This window comes from Littorina saxatilis, linkage group LG8, assembly GCF_037325665.1.
Source record: "Littorina saxatilis isolate snail1 linkage group LG8, US_GU_Lsax_2.0, whole genome shotgun sequence".
Lineage (NCBI taxonomy): Eukaryota > Metazoa > Mollusca > Gastropoda > Littorinimorpha > Littorinidae > Littorina > Littorina saxatilis.
Genome location: NC_090252.1, coordinates 57011411 through 57036410, shown reverse-complemented (window position 1 = coordinate 57036410; position 25000 = coordinate 57011411). Strand labels below are relative to the sequence as shown.

Here is a 25000-nt window from a genome sequence, read left to right as displayed (position 1 = left end):
TAAGTTGACCATTGGCAATCACTCGCTTAACGTCATTTGACACTCTCGAACACATACGACACGCATGAGAGAACGCTTGCGGCATACAATAAAGAAACAATAGAAAAGTTATGTTCCTGGAAAATGTGTGTGTGTGTGTGTGTGTGTGTGTGTGTGTGTGTGTGTGAGTGTGTGTGTGTGTGAGTGTGTGTGTGTGTTTGTGTGTGTGGGTGCGTGTGTGTGTGTCTCTGTCTCTGTCTGTCTGTATCTGTACGTGCCGCGTGCGTGCGTGCGTATGTGCGTACGGTGTTGGCGCGTGCGTGCGAGCGAGCGTGTGCGCAAGCGGATGTTTATGTTTTTCTATGTGTGTGCTCAGGGATAGGAGAAGATTTGAAGGCGTAAAATATCCGTGGGGCATAATGAGGCATGTGATTTGCTGTCATTGCAAATTAATGGTTGTGCTCATTCATACTCGTTCATCCCTCGTCTTATCCCGGACTTCACGTGCGAGGAAATGACAGCTACAGCAGGTCACGCAACGCTCTGTTTGTCTGCAGGCGTCTTGCGGCGTGTGTTGGGCGGGGGATTAACTGTGAGCGTTGATCATGTTGATGCGTTGTCGGGTTGATGGGGGGGGGGGGGGGGGGGGAGAGATATTTGGAGTTGTAGGTCGGGTGTGTGTTGGGGAGAGAGATTTTGGGCGAGGAGGGGTTGAGATGGAGGTGTGTGTGTGTGGTGGAGGTGGGGTGTAAGTGTGCGTCTCTCTCTCTCTCTCTCTCTCTCTCTCTCTCTCTCTCTCTCTCTCTCTCTCTCTCTCTCTCTCTCTCTCTCTCTCTCTCTCTCTCTCTCTCTCTCTCTCTCTCTCCATTACTTTAGCCGGCAACAACGTCATTGACAACAACGAAGACGACGACAACAAAGGAAAAACGCTCACACACACACACACACACACACACACACACACACACACACACACACACACACACACACAAGTAGTTATTGCCAATCAAGCATAAGTCATACAATAATGTACAAAGAAAGGTACATTCCAACACAAGAACATGTTTTGCTGTTGAATATTTTAATTTGATGACAACACCAATTCCTCACGAATTTTAGAAAATAAGAAAAACACAGAATCAGGTTCTTTCTCGTCTTACACAAGCGAAGTAAACGAGAACCTCCGAGAAGCCGAACTTGCAACAATACCACTATAAGCGTGATCAAAAACAAGTATTGGCAAACAAGCGCCACACAAAGCTGCAAAAACATGACAAAAGCGTCAAACAAAGTTTCTCCAAGCTTTCCGTGACTCTGCGATTAAGCGCTGACGAAGTTAAGCACGATTTGTGCTAACGAGGGTCCATGGTAAACATGGCTGCCTTGCGTCCCCGCATAGTTGCCTCCCCTTTGATTGTGGCGCCTCCGTGCTAGAGCATAGAGTTATCTCTGCTTGACAGAAGAGTTGCGGGCCTTGGTTCTTTCTTAGCTTTGTATCGCGATCATAACCTTTGTGTGCGATGTATCTTTGGATACTGAAATATTGATTGACTGATTGGGCCGCTTTCCAAACTTGACATTTAATGTCCTTGGTTTGGAGAGATTTGTTGTTAACACATGCAGACGCACACTACTTAAGCACTCACGCACGCATGCACACTAACTTAGAAACACACATGCAGACAGTGAGACACACAGACACAAACTCACACACGCTAAAAGATGAAAGGCAAGCCGTGACAAGAGCTGCATACACTTATGTTTGTTTGTAGTACTGTTGGTTGGTTGACTGCTCGGTTGGTTGGTTGATTGGTTACTTGGCCGGATGGTTTGGCTTGGTGCCATATCAGTCTTATCTTTGACGTTATGCACAGGTTTAGCATTGAACAATGTTTGATACCGTGGTTTGTTTAAACTTAACATTTTGAAGGATATTTGCGCACAGATTTCGTTCTTGCAAAATCAACCATGACCTTCAAGACCTTATACACCTTGGATTATCTCCCTTCGCCTCATGTCAGACTGCAGAGTTGCTCCCCTTGGCCTCCGCTGTTTGGCACTTGAAGTTTACGCGTGCAGCAGCAAACAGAGTTTTGTCGGAGCGATTTTGATAACTACATTACGGAGTTTGTTGCGGGATTTTTCACCCCCAAAGTTGACAGCAGAGGGGACGAGGAAAAAGGGATCTGGGAAATCACTGCGGAGAATCCGAGACGCTAAGAGTTGGAAATCACGTTTGTTCTCCTTTGAAAGTTTTAGCTGGGATTTTTTTGTTTGGGGGGGGGGGGGGGGGTGGCGGGGGGCGGGGGTGGGGGTAGCTCGTAGGGATGTTTGTTGTTTGTCAGCACTAAGATTTGTAATTGTTCTGTTGTTGTGGTAGTTCTTAAACGTGCCCTCCTTCTTGCATAACAATCATGTTCATCGTCACAGACCTGGTAGGCCTAAGGTTTTTACATGGAATAAGAAAATCCTGTCGTTGTTTAAGGGGGCCTATTTGTCTGTGCAAGAAGACAGTACAGTAGAGGGAACCAGAAATAAGGGACCTGACAAATCACTGCGGAGAAAGGCAGAATCAAAGAAGTTAAAGGTTGATGATTGGATATATCCTTCTTTGAAAGATTGGGTGGCTATGTTGACCAATTTTCCGTTGTTTGGGTAAGCGTTTTGTCACTTGTTATTTTTTGGCAATTGATTAAGCAAATTTCCTTCACAGAGACAGTTTACTTGAACTGTGAAGGTGTTGGTATATATACATTCGGAAGTGATTGTCGTATAATCAACAAAACTGTAAAAAAAATAAAAAATAAATTGTTTAAAAAAAAGACACATTTCAATGTTTATGTACAGGGTGACACCAAAAAAACGATCATCACCAAAAGTCGAATAACTTCAGAAATTGTATTTAGATCAACACAAAACTTCAGCCACATTAGGTCAAGCCTATATAGCAGACATCCCCACAGTGTCAAGTCTGTACTACAAAAACTCTTTGTTTCACTGGCGCACAAAAATGTGCTCTATATGAGCTCCCCGGCGCTGCAGGCACACTTGGATCAGGGGGCCAACAAAAACGGTCATCACCTAAACTTGAATAACTTTTGAAATAATTATTCAATTCTTTTACTTTTCAGATTTACCAAGTGGAACCTATGTTCTAGGAGTGTACCAAATTTGAGCTTCGAGATGGCATGGACTACGGAGGAAAAGACATTTATAGTTGAGGCATATTTTCGGCTGAAGTCAATCCATGCAGCTCATTTGCAATTCAAAGAACGGTTCGGATGTCGTGAATTTCCTGTCCATTCAATGATCTACAGATGGGTCAACAAGTTCAGAACCCATGGGACTGTGCGTAACCTCAATGGTAAAGACACTAACAGACAATCACACTCTGGACGACCGATATCATCAAGGACACCACCACATGACCGTTTTTTGTGTGTCACCCTGTACAATTAAAATGGACATTAAAGTACTCTTATCTTATGTTATCTTATCGTCGAGCAAATACTAAGAGCAGAACGTATGTGACACACCATAACCCTCTCATGCAACCACCACGCTGCTTCACAGCAGAGTAATTCTAAGTACAAATCGACAGAAACAACACGCTCACAAAGAGGAATTATTCATGTCAAAAGTTAAGTAAGATCAAGTTCGCCCTAGACACAAGATAATAAGGACAAGGCGAGGTGAGAAGACATGACAAAATATGCATGACGAGATCTAAACCCGGATGTCAGAGGGCGACAAAAACGGAATGCCAGCACGCCATTTCACGGAAGAATTGGGACGGGAGCTTAATTGTGGTCAGTGTCAGTTAAAGATTGATGTTGTTCTCGAGACAGATGTTCCGTAAAGCGAAACAAATTCATTCATTTTTCATTCAGTTGTCTGGGTCGGCTGTCTAGTTTGTGTGTTTGCTGTACACGCCGACGGTGAAGTGCGTGATAGGAATCTATAATTAGTTATCGTAGATGTGTCGGTGCTGGTGTTGTTTCCCCCCACACAGATCAGGCTTTTCTATTTATTAATTTATGCATGTTATTTTAGGACCGTGTTACTAGTATAGCGATAGCGGTCGAGGTGAACAATGACTGTCGAGATCTGTGTAAAATGTCATATTTTGGTCAAAAACGCAAATAACATTTATGTATCGATCGAATTCCTTTCAGGTACTGACTTTGTTGTTGTTTTAACGATTGAACGAGCACACACACACATGCAATCAAACGCACACACCAAGAGCACCTGTTTACACCAAACACATACACTTCAATGCGCCACAAAAATAGTGCAACTTCAAAAGTTGATTTAACTCCTTCAATTAACATTAGAATATTTGATTATCGCAACATTTTGTTCAGAACATAATCAAAGGAACGGAAAATCCATGAACATCAAATAAAACACCAATTAAACTGCTACAATCATCTCTTTGGACCGTCAGTGTCAGTAACTGTTGTGCACGCTTGTCGTCACCCTGTCTCGCGATCAAGACTGGACGAGTTCATTGAGTTAGCTTGTGGGGTTAACAGCAGAGACAATCCACACGTTTGGTCTTATTTTGTTATTGTGATGTTCAAATTGTTTATGGTACAGTTGTGGAAAGTAGGCAGAACTTGCATTGTCGTGGATGGTGGCATGTTAGGTTCATTTTCTGCACTGAGGAAGAAATTCATATTTTCAAAGGACATGTCGAAACTACTTGCCCCGCGCATATCGACTCGGCCGGTGGCTGTGTGTGCGACAGAGCTGAGTGAACTTCGAGAGAGGTTTGAATTTGGCCGCGGCAAAACTTGGAGTTGTGTGTTGCCTGCAATACGCTTATGGATGGTGTCTCCCATGTTCATCTTTTATTCAGCTGAAGTGTGTTGGTAGATGGCCAGGAATGACAGTGATTTGTGACCTGTTACGTGCCTAGCTCGGTGGAGGACAGTAGCACTTGTTGCACGAATTATACGTTATTTGCGTTTTTGGCAGACGTGTGTTTTGATCTGTGGGTTAATCCGCGTGTCCCAAATATGAAGTAAGTAGTTCCTTTGAAGTTTCGGTTAACCTGAAACGCCCAAATATGAAGTTTTGTAGGCCTCTGGCGTCACATGGCTCAAAGAAGGGAAATCCAATGTCCAATCGATACATACTATGTTGGTAATGTGGTGCATTTTTCTCATCCCGAATCTTCTAACCTCCCTTCGAGTATTGAACATGGCAACCGACGGGCGCAATAGCCTCGCGGATAAGACGTCGGCCTACCGCGTGGTGAGTTGAGTGTTTGAATCCCAGCCCTGCCTTGCGGGTTAAGGGTGGAGATGTGTCCGGTCTCCCAGGTCAACTTATGTGCAGACCTGCTAGTGCCTAGTAGTGCGTTATCCCGCTTGGTGTGTAGACGCAAACTGAAGACCAAGTACGCATGAACAATATCTTGCGTAAGAGTTTGATGGTTTATACTAAAACGAACATACGAAGCATACATCCCCTGAAACAAGAGGCAAAGCCTACAAGGCTCACGTATGTGAAACTATATGTTGAACACACGCACACACACACACACACACACACACATGTATGAAGATGAGATTTTTTAACTTTGGAATTCTCATGCAATACAAGTACAAGTAAATTGTAATGCATAGGAATAAATTTTAACGCACACACTCACACTACATACTCGCATCACATATTACAGCACACATATGCACACTTTCAGTTTCAGAATTTATTCAATTACCTCTGTCAACTTCAGGAAACATTATAAAATACGCAGGCTAGACACAATGACTTCATGCACAATGTCAATTTGTGTGGTTTTTATCAGAAGAACTTTTGTGCTATCCCATCAACTCCCCCTCCCCCCCCCCCCCCCCCCTCCCCTCCCTCCCCCCCCCCCCCACAAAAAAAAGAAAATAAAAAATAAAAAAAAGCACTCTAGTGGGGCCTGCGGTAACACTGGCAAGAACATATTTTACATACAAAAAGAAACACAAAACAAACATACAATCATGATCACACAACGGCACAGATAATACAGCACGAGGTACCTGTGATGAAAGGACACCTGAACTAGCCCTAAATTGCAAGTGGCCTTTTACTTTTACAACAGGTAAATGTTTGTCAAGATCAAAGGGACTACAGAAATTGTCGATTCATGGGGAGTGTCCATTCATCAGAGGGGCCTCACATTGCAGGTACCATGCAATGTACAGTAACAGTAACCATAAGCATTTGCTCAAACACACACACACACACATTCATGTGAAAACAGCACCTTGAAGTAAAAACAGTGGATTCCCCTTTTGAAAATTTGAAGGGGGGGGGTCACAAAATGGGGGTTAATTTACAGAACAAGTCAGAAGATACGAAAACAAATTCTGAGATGACACGGGATTGTAAAGAAGTCCAAATCAGGTGGTCTTAAAAAAGGGGCGGTTCCAATGCAGTGGCCTTTTAAGAGGAAGCTGAGACAAAATGTCCAATACAGTGGAACCCCCCTTCTAAGACACCCCTCTTAAAATGAAGCAAGTAAAAAATGGGGGTAATTTTACACAGGATATGAACAGAAAGTCTGAGAAAACAAGGTCTTGGGGGGTCTTAAAAAGGGAGTTATACTGTACCATGACTTGTAGTAGTACAGTTACCACTCCGTGTAAGTATTATCCCAGAATACCATGACACTGTGCAATCTACACTACCCCAGTGTTCAATTAAAGTCACATTTCTCCTTGTGAAAACATCTCACAATCTCAGTCAAATCTAGCAAGGCTCACTTGTATTTGGTAAGAGCATACCTTGAATTTGTCACAGGCCAACATTCAAAATGCTGACTGCTTGTGCTTGCTAAAGCCAAAAGTCGCTTTTACAAAACTAAAGCTTTGCCACGTCTGAAAGTGAGACGGTGAGCCAAACATTTTTTATAAAAAGAAATGTGCCTTTAAAATGATGGTTCATTCTTGAAAAGTCATAAAAAAGTCAAATATGGGAATCATTACACAAGAAACACACTCATTTGATCTTTTTCTAAAGACTCTTCCACACATGATACATTGCAGTGTTTTAGTGATGTGCAGTTCCTAGGCCTCGGTCTGTCTTCTATCACGTACACATACAGTGGAACACCCCTTTTAAGACTCCCTCCCTTTCAATAATCTGTTTTCTGTTCATAATCTCTGTAAAGTTACCCCCAGTTTAAGACTTCCTCCTTCTTAAGACCATTATTTTCCCATTTTTGGGAGATCTTACAAGGTGGGTTCAACTCACTTTTGAATCCAGGTCTAACTGACCTTTTCTTTTCTGTGTCTGGGAACATCACTGTGCCTGAACCTGAATTTGAATGGGTTGGGTCTACCAGAATAATGAATGATTTTCCAGCACTGAAAATAATATTTTGATTACATTTTGAAGGACGTTGGCAACTGACAAACCGCGAACTGGTGAATTATCTCCCCTAGACAGTGCCTGGTAAATTGCACACCATCTTTAGCCCTGGATCATGATCACAGGCAATGTTGAATACATAAATTTTGAGAGGAGTTGCCAACTGAAAAACCGCTAAGTTAAGAATTACCTCCCCTTGGCAGTGCCCAAGGACGTATCACCTTAACTTACAAAATAAGGTGAACTGATTTAAGTGATTCAAACTTCTATTAATTTTTGACAACAGAATGACAATACAAATATTGATTTTAAAACATGATACATGGAGTGGAGAAAGGAAAGAAGATCATGTTATCCATGGGGTGATTTGTCCATGATCCAAGCCTTCACACCCAGAAGTCTCTCTGATGTGTCACTTGTCCTGTGGATTACCAGCTCCACATGCAGGGAAGAATATGAAAGATTACACCGAATAGCCTTGAATTTCATCACTGTTTCCTCACGCACAGTGTTAGGGTCAATGATAGCACAACACTTCAATCAGCATACCACAGTCCTCTCTAAATGATTCAGAAATGTCACCAATTTTGTTTGAGAGTACACTATCCGACATGTTTGGAAACCAGAGAATGGCAATGTCCACAAGGATGGAGCCTCAGCTCCAGGAGAAAATGAAGACATTTCTGTAGCAGCTGCTGTCGTTACCACTACAGTTGTGTTGTCAGTCCAGGATTATGCCCAGCTACTTGTAGTTGTACTTCTGAACCACGCAGGCTTGCCTGGCACTGAGAAGCAGCGGGTCATGAGGGGTGGGTGGGGGGGTCGAGTGTCCTAGTGTCCTGCAATTTATTCCACCGCTGCTCTGTGCTTGCTGTCATCACTCGCCACCATGTCGTCATATCCTCAGATCTGTAACCAATAGCAGACATGATTATATATAGCTGATAAAATTGTTTGCAAGTTCTACTTCTTTAATCTTGAAACTGAGTTTTGTCAGGCTTCTAGCCATTCAAACTGTTCAGCATGGGAAACCCTGAAAATGTGCAAAACGCGCCAACTGACTTAGTTTGATGGTCAGACACCACCGACTGTTCAGTATGGGAGACCCTACCAGGCACCCTGCACATTAGCTGACTTAGCTTGATGGATTATGGAAGCACGCAAGCCACCCCACCACAACACGGTATCAGTTTCTGGGGGCAGTTACTTACCTCACATAAGTGACATGACTTTATTGTTCAAATTCATTGTCATAGTACAATTATACCACTTGACAATACCTGGAGACAACTTGACTATGATATTCAATTAATCAATTTTAAAAACAAAGCAAACACCTTAAACTTATGTGAAATGCGAATTTGACAGTTATAATACTCACTAGCCTAAAATTACAATTACTAAACAGACCACTGATGAAGCAACAACATGAAGCAAAATGTATCAACATATTTTATTTCCAAATCACACACTCAGCATACAGCAAAGCTAATTCGACGCTCCTTTTGTGTCCTGTGGGATCTGTACAGTTAGTCACTTGCAAGGACATGAACATTAATTTGAGTGTTATGATGAAAATACATCAAGCACAATGAACTATAAGCTCATCCAGGCATGTTGTGTGTTACTACTGTTACACCCCACAAACATCTGCAATACACTAATAAAGTTAGTGTACATTAAAGGAGACACGAAGCATAAAGTCAAGTAAACATGATGATCCTCCAGATTCAGGGAGACTGTTGAAGATGATATCAAGCACTGACCTGTGGAGAAAACTTGATTATGACATCCATTCAATCAATAAATAAACAACAAACTACAACCAGAAAAGGATAGAGCACTAAATTAAATTAAAAGCAAAAACAAGGAGTCAAATCGACAAATGTGTTCTGCTACTGATTCTTTATTTCAATTGCATTAATTTAAAATAAAACATGACAAATCTTATGCTCCTGTACATAACTTCAGATTTAGCGCCAATTCAAGTCTCACATATGTGAAACTATATGTTGAACACACACACACACACATGAAGATGAGATTTTTTAACTTTGGAATTCTCATGCAATACATGTACAAGTAAATTGTAATGCATAGGAATAAATCTTAACGCACACACTCACACTACATACTCGCATCACATATATTACAGCACACATATAGTGTTCTGCTACTGATTCTTTATTTCAATTGCATTAATTTAAAATAAAACATGACAAATCTTATGCTTCTGTACATAACTTCAGATTTAGGGCCAATTAAAACACCAGACACAGAATCTAATTAACGCATCCACACCTAGTTGTGTCACTGTCATGGCTTGCATATCAAATTCTTCAACAAACAGAATATTGTTAAGTGCATTTCAAATACAAAGACAACAACACAGCAAACTCGCAATCTCTCAAAAATTCCATTTACACTGAAATTGACACCCAGCAGGGTTTGTGGTCCGAGTACCAGGATTCAAGTACACCTCCTAGTATTGCAGACTCAGGGAGATTGGTGAAGATCAGATCCAACACTGAGCCATAGTCTGTTGTGGGTTCAGTAATGAGCTGACGCAGACTGAATTCCTGACACAGCTGTTCGAGTGGTTTTGACAGTCTGTCAGAGGCATCACTGTTGAAGTCTCCTCCCATCACAACATAGGGTTGACTTGCTAATACCCTGTGAAGAATGGTCTCAAGTTCAGTACGCAGTGCGCTGGTTTTCACACCCGGAGGACAGTACACTCCCACTACACTCAGCCCTGCAATTCTGCTGCTGGCGTCAAGCACTGTAACTTCTATGCTGTGATTGCAACTTCGGCTTGTAGCTGTGTTGGAGGTAGACAGCAGACTGTCATCACGGATGTACACTATTGTGCCAGCATGTGGACGGTGAGTTTTGGTTGGGGCAGGGTTTCTCTCAAGAACTTTGAATTCAGGGACACTGTAGTGCTGTGGTTCATCTTGTTCTTGTTCCCAGCTTTCAAATATGAATAACATTTCAGCTCGTAACAGATTTCTTTCAAGGCGGAGATCTCCAATGTGTTTGTGAAGAGAGCGACTGTTGTGAAAACCTATGAGAAATCCATTGCTGGCAAACTGCTGTAGGTCGCTCACACACCACTCAATGGGCTTCTTCCGCAATCGTTCCATCTCGGTCTTGACATCAGGTGACACTCTGATCTTGTTTGGGTCAAAATCAAGAAGATGGAGGCCGCCCAGAGTTTTGGCTCTGCTGAGTGCCACATACACTAGATGGTGTTGTGCCATACCCTGGAAAGACACCGCAACTTGTTCAAGAGTTGAACCCTGTGACTTGTGTACTGTGATTGCAGAGCAAGCTGTCAACGGAAACTGTTTACGAAGCACTGCAACATTTTCTCGTTTTCCAACACGAAACTGTTTGACGGCATGAAAGATGGGAGTCCATGTGGAGCTGATGGCTGGTGTGTAGAGTTGTTTGTTTCGGTGGCGGGTCTTTTCACCAACACTCTCTTCATCAAATTCTATCCATACAACCGACACATGTTCTGGCTTCTCACTGCCTTTGTGTCCAACCTGTCGTAAGGTGCCAGAAGCTCCATTCGTCAGACCATCGCTGATGTCAACATTGTGCACCAACATGAATCTACCGCCCACTTTGAGAGTCAAGTGTGATGGAAGACTCTGCGTTTGTTGCACTGTCATATCACAAGCTTTGTGAAGTATCTCGGTTTTCAGTGCAACACTGATGTCACCCATCACACTGTCCTTGGCTTCCAGCAGAATCTCCGAAGACTGGAGAAGGGCAAGACTTTTGGTGTTTTGCTCAGTGACGAGACGACGGCTGGTGAACAGGTGAAGCATGTTGTCCGGGATACTGGATTTGACAACACGGGACTTGATGAGGCTTGCATCTTCTTTGGTGTGGCATCCCTCCCTGATCCTGTTTAGAGCTTCAGCAAAGGTTCTGTCATCTTTCTGCCGCATCACCTGGGTCAACTCGAACATCTGGAACAGCTCCTGCCAGACAATTGGTGCTAGTGCTTCGTATGGTCCACGACTTGGCTGAAATACCCAGCGATCCATGACTGGTCTCAGCTGGAATAGATCACCAACAGCAAGGACACTTACACCACCAAACGGCTTGCTGCAACCCATCAATTGTTGCAGACGCTGACTGACAAAACCCATCATGTTGGCACCAACCATGGAAATTTCATCAATGATCACCAATCGCAATTCTGCTAGAGTTGACCGAAGTGTGTTCAAGCGACTGGCGTCAAGTTTCACGTAATCACTGAGACTCTGGTTTGCAGGGAGGCAGAAGGCTGTGTGTAGTGTCACACCTCTGATGTTATAGGCAGCCTTGCCTGTTGGAGCGGCAAGAAGTACCCGAAGGCAATCTGGATTGTCTCCAGGGCGACTGCTTAGGTAACGGACAAGGGCATGGTAAATGGCCAGGACACAGCGACTCTTCCCCACACCTGCACCTCCAGAGAGAAAACAGTGGAAGGGTTCGCATGCAGATAGACTGCCACTACACTTTGTCTTCATCCAGTGCAGTATGTGATAGAAGAACGTTTGCTGACTGCAATTCAGTGATCTTACCATTGCATCAAATTCTTCATTTGGTATCCTGTTCACTATACGGTCGTGAGTTATGTCGGATGTAGCATGACAACCCAGGTCAAGACCAATGTCATACTGTCGGTGCTGTTCAGAGTCTGGTTGGAACGCTGCATTGATGGTACTCTCTGTGTTGTATTTCTCGTGGCGGCTCTCCATGTCTTGTGCTTGTGGAGCCACCCCATCCCATGCTTCCTCATCAATGCCATCCTTCTGCACCTGTTCCACAGCCTGGTCCACAGCAGTAGCATTGGTCTCAAACTTGCTGCTGACTTCGAACACTGTTTCTTTCATTTGTTCAAATCTCTCATGGTATGTCCCACACCCACCAATGATATCCTTGTCCTCGTTTCGCCATGGTATGTACAACATCAGCTTCTCTCTGTAGTGGTTTTCTGAGTCAGACTCCAGAGAAAAGCGAACACAGCGCAGAACTTTTGGTTTTCTCCGGTGGTGCAAGACTTTGCCATCAGGAAGTTTGTACAGGTGACCAGAAGAAGAGTCATTGTTCCAGATGTTGTCGGTTGCATCCTCCTCATATTCACCTTCAGGGAGGAAATCCTGTTCCTTCTTCTTGGTGTTCTTACCTGTTCTGCTGCTTGATCCTGCCTTTCTCACGTCGTACGAAGTAGCAAAGTCTGCAAGACAGATGTTTTCCAACTCCTTTGGTCTTTCAGAGTACCTGTCGATCAGGCTTGTGAGAGTCACATCTGTGTCCTCATCTTTCATTGCTTCAAGCATGGTGGAATTCTTGAGCAGACCAACTCGCTGGCAGGGGGGTGATGTGTTGACAAAAATCACATCCCTTGTGCATCGGGTCAAAGGCAGCTGCATCAGGAGGTAGACAGCTTCCTGGGCAGACACTTCGCAGTGGTTCAAAAACTTGTTCGCAATGTGTCTGACTTTTTGTTTGACACTGTGGTTGCCACGTTTTGCCTCATCATCAGCGTGTTTTAGAAGATCGCTCATGCCACGCTGGCTCTTGCTGATGTACGTCACAATATACATTCCACAGGCATACTCATCCAGGACAAATTGCACATCTGTGTTGGCCATCCACACCTGAGCGAGAATATCATTTCTGCTGTTCATGCGTGTCGCTGATGGTTCGCGTTGCAAAAAGATCTTGGTGCTGTCAAGGTCAGAACGAAGTGCAAGGATGTACTGATTCTCATCAATGCCGACTCGCGCCAGAAATTCTTCAAAAGAAATGTTCTCACCCAGTTTCAACTGGCTAAGTTCTCTTTTGATGGTTCTCAAATTTTCTGTGATGCCAGAATTATCCTTTGCTTCAGACTGAGTCAGTGGACGGAGCATCATAGTTTTTGACATGGGAGGAAGAGGAAAACCAAACCTGCACACGTGTTTTCCACCTTTCTTGCATGACTTGGAATGCTTGTGTTCATGCAGGCTCGAAACGTTCTTCAACTCACCCTCTTCATGCCTCTGACATGTCAAGTGTTTATCAAGAAATGCCACCACATCTTCGTCAGAGTCTGTATCAGCCTTTGGTGCATCTTCAACCCAGATCATACAGTGAATGTGAGGGGACCCCCGCTGCTGAAATTCTACTCTGAAAAAGTGGTCCGTCACTTTTCCAAGAGGCTGCAGATCACTCAGGATGACTTTTCTGAACAAGACCTGAACTCTGTAGTCAAAGTGACGAGCGCAAGTCACAGGATCTTTTTGTATAAGCTGCGACTTCTCCTGCCAGGTCAGGTTCTCAAGGTCATCATCAGTGGGGTCTACACTGTGCTCCATGCGGTAGAGGACACGGAGAAGATCAATCCACCTTGTTTCAGCAGCAGAAAATGTAGCAAAGAAAGTTGGTCTACCAAGCTGCCTAATCATAGCAAAGAGATCCTTCTGTTTCGCTTGCCAGTACGGGGGAGAGGATCGCAGTGTTTTGAGGACACGATACCCTTGATCCTGGCGCAGAAGATCTTCAATGGCACCATCTTTCCTCAACTGCCCTGCAGTATGGCCTGTCTTTGCTCCTTTCACTTTCCGAAGTGCTGTTGTGGCTAAATCTCGAATCTGTAACATCTGTAGTTTCTTCAACTTGAAAAAGATGTTTGCAATGGAGTGGGCAGCACGCCGGTCAGCACTTCTTAGCTCAGCCTTGCAGATCTTACTGTAGGTGAGGGGCTTCATTCGATCACTGTTATCAACACGTCGTTGGCCGCAAAATATGGTTGGAAAGGATTTCTCCTCACAATCTTTATCCATGAACAGACCAAGTGGATGTTTACCCTCACCTGGTGCTATGTTCAGTGCTGCCTGGCCATCGGTTGTAAAGTCGTTGGGGTGCAGAAGGGTGTCACGACATCCACCTCCCAGTTCTGCCTCTTGACTGGTTTCTACCCATTCTTTGTCTTCATCATCTTCCCCGGTGTTATCTTTGTCATTAGCAGGTATGTTTTCCTCCTGCCACTCCTGAAACAAATCTGCATACTCTTCTTGCAGATTGCCATCTTGGTCTTGTTCTGGTTTGTTGTTGTCTTTCACTGTGCCAGAAGAAGCTTGATCAGTTACCAAGTGCTCAGGGTCTTGTGGCGGTACATTAGAACATTGCTTCACACTCACAGCATCACATTCAGGTTGTTTGCCTCCGTCACATGAGTGTGCATGGTTGGTCTTCTCACCTTGGATACAACTGTCATCATCTGCACTGTTGATTCTGAACTCAACCGACTCTGCTCCCTCCCACTCTGGTTTGAACCAAGAAGGATCGAGCTTAATACCCTCTTCCCTGAACAGGACACTGTTCCCAATCAACCACTCCGCAGCAGCAAAGATCTTCCCAGGCCTGACATTTTCAAAGTGGTAGGAGGACTTGTAGCGCAAGCGTCTCTTCAACTTCAAGGCAATTGTCTCTGTCTCTTCGAATCGCCTAGGTAATGAAGTCACCATAGCTGGCACATCCACTGGTACATTCACTACATTTCCCCTGATACCAAACTGATGGTCGCAGCCAAGCTCTCGCATCTGCATGAAGGGAATTCGTGGTGATATACACCGTTCCTCCAGGGTTGTGAGACCTTCAAGTGTAGACGGAATAGCCGGGAATTCAAGACCATTTCTCACAGCTAAATTGGGCAGCACAGATTTCCTCAAACTGGAAAGACATGTGGAACATATCCACTCAGTGTCTTGGAAGCTTTTTGTTCCTAACAGAACCTGCTCTATAATGGAAGACTTAACACCCTTGTTCTGGAGAGATGCAGCAGAGGGAGCAACACTCACTGAGTGTTTGTAGAAGAGACCATTACAGCATGTACATATGAATGAAGGTCCGTGACTAACATTGGACTGAAAGACCTTCTTGATGTCATCGGCCGTCAAGCAACTGCTTTTTGTGGTCAGTTTGTCCCTTGCTGCTCGCACCTTAGCTTGATAAGCTTCTCTGTATGAAGGACAACGCCTTCTCTTCACTTTCCTCAATCTGTCACTCTCCGATTCCTTTCGCCTGTAGTTTCTATTCTGTCTTTGTTCTGCTTTCCTTTGCCTGCTTTTTGTGGTCAGTTTGTCCCTTGCTGCTCGCACCTTAGCTTGATAAGCTTCTCTGTATGAAGGACAACGCCTTCTCTTCACTTTCCTCAATCTGTCACTCTCCGATTCCTTTCGCCTGTAGTTTCTATTCTGTCTTTGTTCTGCTTTCCTTTGCCTGTCTTTTAGGGCCTCTTTCTCTCTGTATTCTTTACTACCTCTCTTTGTTGCCATTCTCTGTCTGGTTCTACCTGCTTCTTTCTGACTGTAATCCCTATTGGCTCTCTTTGTTGTCATTCTCTGTCTGGTTCTACCTGCTTCTTTCTGACTGTAATCCCTATTGGCTCTCTTTGTTGTCATTCTCTGTCTGGTTCTACCTGCTTCTTTCTGACTGTAATCCTTATTGGCTCTCTTTATTGTCATTCTCTGTCTGGTTCTACCTGCTTCTTTCTGACTGTAATCCCTATTGGCTCTCTTTGTTGTCATTCTCTGTCTGGTTCTACCTGCTTCTTTCTGACTGTAATCCCTATTGGCTCTCTTTGTTGCTTTTTTCTGTCTGTTTCTACCTGCTTCTTTCTGACTGTAATCCCTATTGGCTCTCTTTGTTGCCATTCTCTGTCTGGTTCTACCTGCTTCTTTCTGGCTATATTCTTTAGTGGCTCTCTGTTTAGCCATTCTAAGTCGGTTTCTTTCTGCTTCTTGCTCTCTGAACTCTCCACTGCATCTTCTCTTTGCAATTCTTGCTTTGCCTAGGTGTGCTTCCTTGTGCCTATATGCCTGACTAAGTCTCCTCTCACCTTTTCTCTGCCTATTTTCAGCTGACTCTTTCTGCTTGTACTCTTGGTTTTGACGTAGTTTCTGCATTGTATTTCTGCGGTTCACAAGTGTCACGGTTGTATGAGATACGAGTGGCCTCTCAGCACCTTCACACTCTGCTGCTGCAAGCACAGGTACATGAACTTGTTGATGTTGGCATGACAGCACTGGTCCATCAGATGGAAGATGGACGTCAGTCACAATTTCATAATGGTTATTGTTGAGGTGGTTGATGAAGATGCACCGTGAACTCACATGGGTCAGTGGAGCAATCAGTCTTGGATCAAGTGTGTGCCAGGCACTCTGCCCGACTACATTGCGATAAACACAGATTCTGGTGTTGAGCATGAGGGCAGCACTGTAAATCTCCACTTCTGTTGCCCACGTCCCTGAATTCCGCATGCCCGACCTGGTCAGATAGGATGCGGCTGTCAGCCCTTGTTGTTGCAGGAGAACATGCTCAATTCGATATGTGTGTGCAGACTGTGTCATGAAATGGCAGACTGCAGCTCGAAGTTGGAGATGGTACTCTTCACACCCAGTCACTGCAAAGCTCAGGCAGCGGAAAAAACAATTACCATCTCCCCCAACCCTTTTAAAATGTTTGGGTGCTCCAGCCGGAAGCAGATGATCTGATGAAGGCATTGCAAGCTTCAAAGGCAAAGTGAACTCGCGACATTTGTCTAACTGCCACTGGCAGTGTACAGGGTTGAATGTGATACCATGTTGCTCAATGGCTTTAACCTGAATATCCTGTGAATCTGAACAATTGTGTGACTGAAGGCGCTGGAATGATGAAAACACTCTGCCACAAGAAGTACACTTAGAGCATTTATGTTTCAATAGCCTAATACGGCTACTGAACATTTTCTGGCAGTCTACACACTGCACAACTGAGTCCATTCTGAGGAGCAAATAACATACACAGTGACTGTTAAGTGTGGATTCAGTTATAATAATAATAAGAAATTGTCACCAAATCAAAATTGGCAACAAAGCTCAGACTCAAAGACTAAAAAAGAATTAATTATGCAAGCACAAAAAACGTAATTCAGGATCAAAAGAAAATGAATCAAAACTTGCACACACGCATTAGATCATATACAATGTGCAAAATGACTGGCAGCACTCCTAGGCCTTGAAACCACCATCAGAACATCCAGACGAAAAATATTCGAAGTTGAAAGTTTCCAAGTTCCAAAATTGCAGAAAAATCGGGCAGCACCCCTAGGCCTGAAAACTACTGTCAGAACTAGGGTGAAAAATATTTCAAGTTCTAAAATCGCAGAAAAATCGGCAGGACCTTCAGAACAGATGAAAAATATTCCAAGTTCTAAAATCGCAGAAAAATCGGGCAGCACCCCTAGGCCTGGAAACTACTTTCAAAACGGAGACGGAAAATATTTAGTTCTAAAATCGCAGAAAAATCGGGCAGCACCCCTAGGCCTGGAAACTACTTTCAAAACGGAGACGGAAAATATTTCAAGTTCTAAAATCGCAGAAAAATCGGGCAGCACCCCTAGGCCTGGAAACTACTTTCAAAACGGAGACGGAAAATATTTCAAGTTCTAAAATCGCAGAAAAACCGGGCAGCACCCCTAGGCCTGGAAACTACTTTCAAAACGGAGACGGAAAATATTTCAAGTTCTAAAATCGCAGAAAAATCGGGCAGCACCCCTAGGCCTGGAAACTACTTTCAAAACGGAGACAGAAAATATTTAGTTCTAAAATCGCAGAAAAATCGGGCAGCACCCCTAGGCCTGGAAACTACTTTCAAAACGGAGACGGAAAATATTTCAAGTTCTAAAATCGCAGAAAAATCGGGCAGCACCCCTACGCCTGGAAACTACTTTCAAAACGGAGACGGAAAAATTTCAAGTTCTAAAATCGCAGAAAAACCGGGCAGCACCCCTAGGCCTGGAAACTACTTTCAAAACGGAGACGGAAAATATTTAGTTCTAAAATCGCAGAAAAATCGGGCAGCACCCCCAGGCCTGGAAACTACTTTCAAAACGGAGACGGAAAATATTTCAAGTTCTATAATCGCAGAAAAATCGGGCAGCACCCCTAGGCCTGGAAACTACTTTCAAAACGGAGACGGAAAATATTTCAAGTTCTAAAATCGCAGAAAAACCGGGCAGCACCTCTAGGCCTGGAAACTACTTTCAAAACGGAGACGGAAAATATTTCAAGTTCTAAAATCGCAGAAAAATCGGGCAGCAACCCTAGGCCTGGAAACTACTTTCAAAACTGAGACGGAAAATATTTCAAGTTCTAAAATCGCAGAAAAACCGGGCAGCACCCCGAGGCCTGGAAACTACTTCCAAAACGGAGACGGAAAATATTTCAAGTTCTAAAATTGCAGAAAAATCGGGCAGCACCCGGCCTTGGCCTGGAAACTACTTCCAAAACTGAGACGGAAAATATTTCAAGTTCTAAAATCGCAGAACAATCGGGCAGCACCCCTAGTCCTGGACACTACTTTCAAAACGGAGACGGAAAATATTTCAAGTTCTAAAATCGCAGAAAAACCGGGCAGCACCCCTAGGCCTGTAAACTACTTTTAGAACAGAGACTAAAAATAATTCAAGTTCTTAAATCGCAGAATAATCGGGCAGGACCCTAAGGCCTTGAAATTACTTCCAGAACAGAGACGAAAAATTATTTCAGTTCTAAAATTGCACACAAATCGGGCATCATGACTCCTTAATAGTCTTAGGCCTGGAAATTTTTTTCAAAACCTAGACAAATTTTTTTTTATGTTGTATGAAAACTTAGAATATTAGTAATAGTATAAAGTTGGGTACTCACAAAGATGTTGCTCGTGACGAAATCAAAAAATAGGCTGAAGATCAAACTGTCAGGCTGAGGATTGTCCAGGTGGAAGAAATCAAAGAGTGTGATGCTGCGCTGAAAATAAAAATGTAATTGCACTTTAAACTTGGCGCATGAGATGACTGTCCTTTTGTCTAATTGACGTTTAAGAAAAACAATGATTATCATTATTTACAATATCATTAGTTATCGTTAGATTTGACTGTGAAATTACTTTCAGAACTGAGACAGAAAATATTTCAAGTTCTAAAATTGCAGAACAATTGGCTGGGACTCCTGCCTGAAAACTACTTTCAGAACCGAGACAATAAATATTTGAGATTTCTAAAATTGCAGACAAATCTGGCAGCACCACTAGGTCTGGAAACTACTTTCAGAACCGAGACAAAAAATATTTCAAGTTCTAAAATCGAAGAAAAATTGGACAGGACTCAAAAAATCTTTTAATGATGTATGAAAAGTTAGAATATTAGTAATAGTATGGGTACTCACAAAGATGTTGCTCATGCGAAAATCCAAAAATAAGATCAAGACCAAACTGTCAGGCTCATGATTGTCCAGTTGGAAGAAATCCTAAGAGCGTGATGCTGCGCTGAAAATGAAAATGTAAAATTTTGTACTTTAAACTTGGTCAGGTTTTTTCTGAGCGCAGGAGATGACTGTCTTGTCTGAAATCGCACTCTATCTGATGTTAAGCAAAAACTGACAATGCAGTAATGCACTGAAGTCGCGTGAAGCAATATAAAAACAGTCAGTTTGCAGTCATGATAGTTGATTAGTCAACTAGTGCAAATTGTTTTTGACTTTCAGAGCATAAGCACATTGCCAAGCACTACAAACCGTCCTAACCTTAAAATGCAGTATCAAAAGTATGGAAGCAAAGTCTTATCTGACCAATGCATGTACTAAAGAGTTAATTTATTAACTTGATAATTAAGTAGAAGTGCATTGCCAAGGCAGTGCATACCCCCAGCAAAGAACAAATCGCCTCTCTCTCTCTCTCTCACAGACACGCACTCACAGACGTGCGCTCAAACCACGTCACACACACACTCACTCACACACACATCATCCATGCTCACAATGTATTATTTAAAAGCGAGGGTTCTGCAAAAAATCAGTATGACAATGTGGCCTTTCTTTACACAAAAAATGACACTTCGAATCAATAGAATCAAGTGTAACACATGTAAGTTTAGATGATTTGGACTCGGTCTTCATCGTGGATTGACGCCCACCAAAGCCTAATTGAATCCCTCTGCCGCTTCGCTCCGTCGAGCTTCAATTAGCTTTTGGTCGGGCGTCAATCCACGATGAAGATCGAGTCAAAATCATCTAAACATACATGTTACGCTTGATTTTGACTCGATCTTCATCGTGGATTGACGCCCGACCAAAGCTAATTGAAGCTCAAGCCTAATTGAATCCCTCCGTCGCTTCGCTCCGTCGAGCTTCAATTAGCTTTGGTCGGGCGTCAATCGATGATGAAGATCGAGTCAAAATCATCTAAACATACATGTTACGCTTGATTTTATTGATACATACTATTGATCCGAAGCGTGGATTGACGCCCGACCAAAGCTAATTAAAGCTCTCCGTCGCTTCGCTCCATCGAGCTTCATCAATTAGCTAAGTATTAGGTAAATAAAGCATAGTTCTATCCGATACGGCAAAAACGTGGAATTTCAACCACATAATCATTGACCCAATAATAATAGAATCAAGTGTAACACATGTAAGTTTAGATGATTTTGACTCGGTCTTCATCGTGGATTGACGCCCACCAAAGCCTAATTGAATCCCTCCGCCGCTTCGCACCGTCGAGCTTCAATTCGCTTTGGTCGGGCGTCAATCCACGATGAAGATAGAGTCAAAATCATCTAAACATACATGTTACGCTTGATTTTATTGATACGTACTATTGATCCGAAGCGTGGATTGACGCCCGACCAAAGCTAATTAAAGCTCTCCGTCGCTTCGCTCCATCAATTAGCTAAGTATTAGGTAAATAAAGCATAGTTCTAAACTTCTATCCGATACAGCAAAAACGTGGAATTTCAACCACATAATCATTGACCCACACCACCTTATACTGTTCACCGTCAGGGTCTAGCATTGGAAAAAGAGATTTCAGCTTACAAACTACAAAGGCAGGGGTCTGGGGCATCACCCCTGGAATTTGAAGAGGTTTTGTGATTTTGCGTCTACAACCCCCTCCCCAATTCGAGTTTCGCGTTAGCTTATTGGAGATGTCATTTCGGCGTAAATGCGCCGAACGGCTTACAATGAATGCAGCTGCTAGGCCCTGGTTTGCTGAGCAGCTGGCCGCCAGCGACGTAGTCTATCACTGATAGTATCAGCACTGTTTTTGTGATAACAGGTCACAATATTTTCCTGTCGAGCCGCAATTTTGGAAGGGGAAGTCTAGTCGGCGGCAGTCACGCGCTTGGCGCCGAACTGAACAGTATCGAATTTTCCTACAAGCGTGTCACCCTTCTGTATCTCCTGTTTTCAGAGAAAACGCTTTCAGGAGCTCCACTACATGATCTCCACCTTAACTGGGAATCCCCCCAGGCACACACACACTTTTGAAGTGGTTGACATGATAACACATACCGTGTACTCACAAAAATCGAAGAGCGAAACAGAACCCGCCTACGGTCATGGATGAAACCCAAGCTATCCCACAATTCCAGAAAAACGGTTTGACTAATCATAAGCTAACTGCGCGCCGTAATGATATTTTGTTGTTGTAAGTTCAAAATACACTATAACACCCTTATTGATCACTACTCTGACTTAAAAACTGGTCCAACGTGAGAAAATATTATGGAGATATATACTAACAGCTCAAATATTACGTGTAAATGCTTTCTTTTGAGGTCAGTCGGGCGCGGTCGCTTGTGGTTGGGAGCGATCCGGCCGGCCACGGTCGCGCGGTAATTAGTCAGACCGACACAGATTAGTGCTGCCGTTCTTGAAATTCACATAAATGTAACCAAGAACAAAGACATACAATCCTTACAGGCACTTTAGATCTACTCATTTCACTAGAGGTGACTACCTAGCACTGTGTCATCCGTATCTGCTGAAATAAAACAAAATATAAAATACCGGGGAGACACTGTGACTACTCACTAGTCTAGATCTGTCCGTACTTACCGGGACTCGGCCAGATCGACACTGAACTTTCGACAGCTCTTCCTCGCGCAGATGATTGGAAAAAAACGCTGTGCAGATCAAACTGTAGGAAATCTCACTTTGGTATCTTCTTTAGTCTATTTCATCTGGAGCTTAGAAACCGAACCCAGTCGACTCAGTGACCAGGCTGAGTCAGTCAGTGAATCATGTATACCACAATCCTTAGCGGCGCGACCCCAACCTAACCTGGTCTTGACTAACCTGGTCTACATACCAAACGCGACACAAACCGGTCAGCTGCGTGTACCCCCATAAACCACCCCACCACCCGTTTTCTTTGGATACACACTTTAACTACACACATGCCGACAAAATGTTGATCATTGGTTCAATACTTTGAAGATGTTGCTTGAAAAATAACCAGGTGAAATGAGTATTTCGGTGTTTAGTCAAATGTTAAAGTTTCTACCACAGACATACACACGCACAGACGCACGCACGCACGCACGCACAGACAGACAAAGTTACGATCGCATAGGCTACACTTACGTGAGCCAAAAAAGGAGTTTGGCTGCAAAATAGGTATACACGTAAAGAAGAAGAAGAAGAAGAAGAAGAAGAAGAAGCAGCAGAAGAAGATTGACACTTTGGTAGACTTTGAATCTACGGATCATTTTAGTTGGGATCCAATGTAATATCATTCTACTGTTCTTGTTGACTGTCACATAACACAATGCCTGCTTTTGTATCATATGGACTGGTAACGTTCCTATTTTTTTGACGTAATTAAGTTCGTGACTGACACCAAAAACAAGTTGTAAAGTTGATTAAGCGCACACAGCCCCTCCCGACCGCACTTCCCTGCCCCCTTGCGCAGCACCAAGCTTTTGCTTGTTGGTATGTTTATAATCGAAGGCTGCTGTGTACCCATGTAGTTTTATTTATTTTTTTTTTTTTTTGGTACTGCTTTTTTTTTCTTAATATTTTTTTCATCTTCTCTTCTCTTGCTTGTCCCGACGCTTGTTCGCCTCTCCCAGTATGCTCTCACGCCGCCCCGTCCCAGCACTCACTGCAACATCCACCCCTCAACTTCGTTCCGCCGCCAGACTTGTCGAGTTAACACAACACACCTGTTGTTGTTGTTTTTGTGTGCGCTTTCTGAGTCAACCACTGTTGGTCAGACACCTGGGCACCCTCACAATCGCTTTCGTGAATTTACAGACACTCCAGGGAAGGATGTCAGGCCGCTGCGGTAGGCTACCCTCAGAAGATGACACTGCACTGCTGCTGAGTCACTTCGACGGTGTTCAATATTGGTCCTGTTCCTGGTCAGTGACACAGGCACCGCTACCTACTATGCCCCCCCCCCCCCCCCCCCCCCTCCCCCTATGTACGTTTACCGTCTTTGTTAAGTTTTCTGCTTGCTTACACAGAAACAATTATTGACGGGTTTAACTGTGAAACGTGTCACTTTATTGTTGTCAACGGTTCCATTGGAGAGAAGAGAGGGAGATTAATCTCCCCTTGCGTCTAACAATACGAAACTAAAGTCACAGCAGAACGTTTAACGTACCAGTCTTATCTGTGATTTTTGAATGATCCGGCTTTTACAAGGAAATAATCGCATCTGTAATTGTGAAGCAGACATTATCAAGAACTTCACAAACTACATATCATTCATTGATTTGTTCACGTCTCCACGCTCAAATTGCGTCGAAAGTTAATTGTTACCTCAACTTTCACGAATACATCTTCTCCAGCGTGAGGTTATGAAGCGTGAGAACCCTAATACTATATTTCGTCACGCTCATAAGATAGTTGCCTATGTAATATTCGAGTGTTTTAAGAAAAAAAATAAGAAAAACGTGTTTTTTGTTTTTGTTTTATCAATGTGCCTATCTTATTTTAGTAATAAGTTGCAAGCTGCCTATCTCGAGCGGTTGATTGTGGAATACGCGAGAGCTGGCAGCAACGTTTTCCATCACAACTCCCTAACAACACAAATAAGCTTGTGCACACCAAACAAGTCTTCCTGTATGGAAGCAGCAGCCTCTGCTGGAAAGTTAGGTATTTTTCTAATGAGCGTGACGATTTGTAAGCCCTGCCCCCGCCACCCCCATCCCCCCTCATTCGATTAGAGTGACTTAAATCAGGTTGGTTACCAACGGTGAAAGTAAAAGCTACCAACCCAAAGCAATGTCGACAAACACACTATGGAAAAAGCAGGTAATACAACACATGTCTTTGGCTAAAGTAGACCAACAAGGCTAAACATCTTCTTTGACTACTCTTCTTAAGAACGGAGACGATGATAGCTTCAGAAATCTGTTTCCTGGGTAAAAAAAAAAAAAAAAGGGCTCCAGTGGTCGTCTTTTCTTGTGTGAAACAGTCCCTACATCCAGTAAGTATTAGCAAACTCAATCTCAATAACTGTCTTATCACATCACTTACTCACTCTCAGTAAATCAATGACACTATAATCGGCACTTTTACCACTCTTAATTCACCCACAAATCCGCAAAGAAAACACCGAAGAAAAGAAGACAGACCGGAGTCGGAGTAGAGGTCAAAACTAAATTGCATTTTGCTCTGTCAATGTTTGGGACGTAGGACAACAATGTCCAAGGTTTAGTTGTACTCCAGTCACCGTATCAGTGCTGTTAACCTAAACGGAGTGTGTGTGACCCTCCACCACGGAATGAGTCGCATGTCACCTTTGCATGACTTTTATATTTTTTTACATTTTCTTAAAGAGTTTTTTATGC

General features: G+C 43.4%; 1 long non-coding RNA gene across 1 annotated transcript; it reads right to left on the bottom strand.

The window, feature by feature from the left end:
• Nucleotides 1-5872: 5872 nt before the first annotated feature.
• LOC138973910 (uncharacterized) lies at nt 5873-22765 on the bottom strand. Its single transcript, XR_011458214.1, has 4 exons — nt 21722-22765; nt 19587-19686; nt 19071-19169; nt 5873-8262 (listed from the first exon to the last, which is right to left on the bottom strand). It is a non-coding gene; the product is annotated as an uncharacterized lncRNA (long non-coding RNA).
• Nucleotides 22766-25000: the final 2235 nt, after the last annotated feature.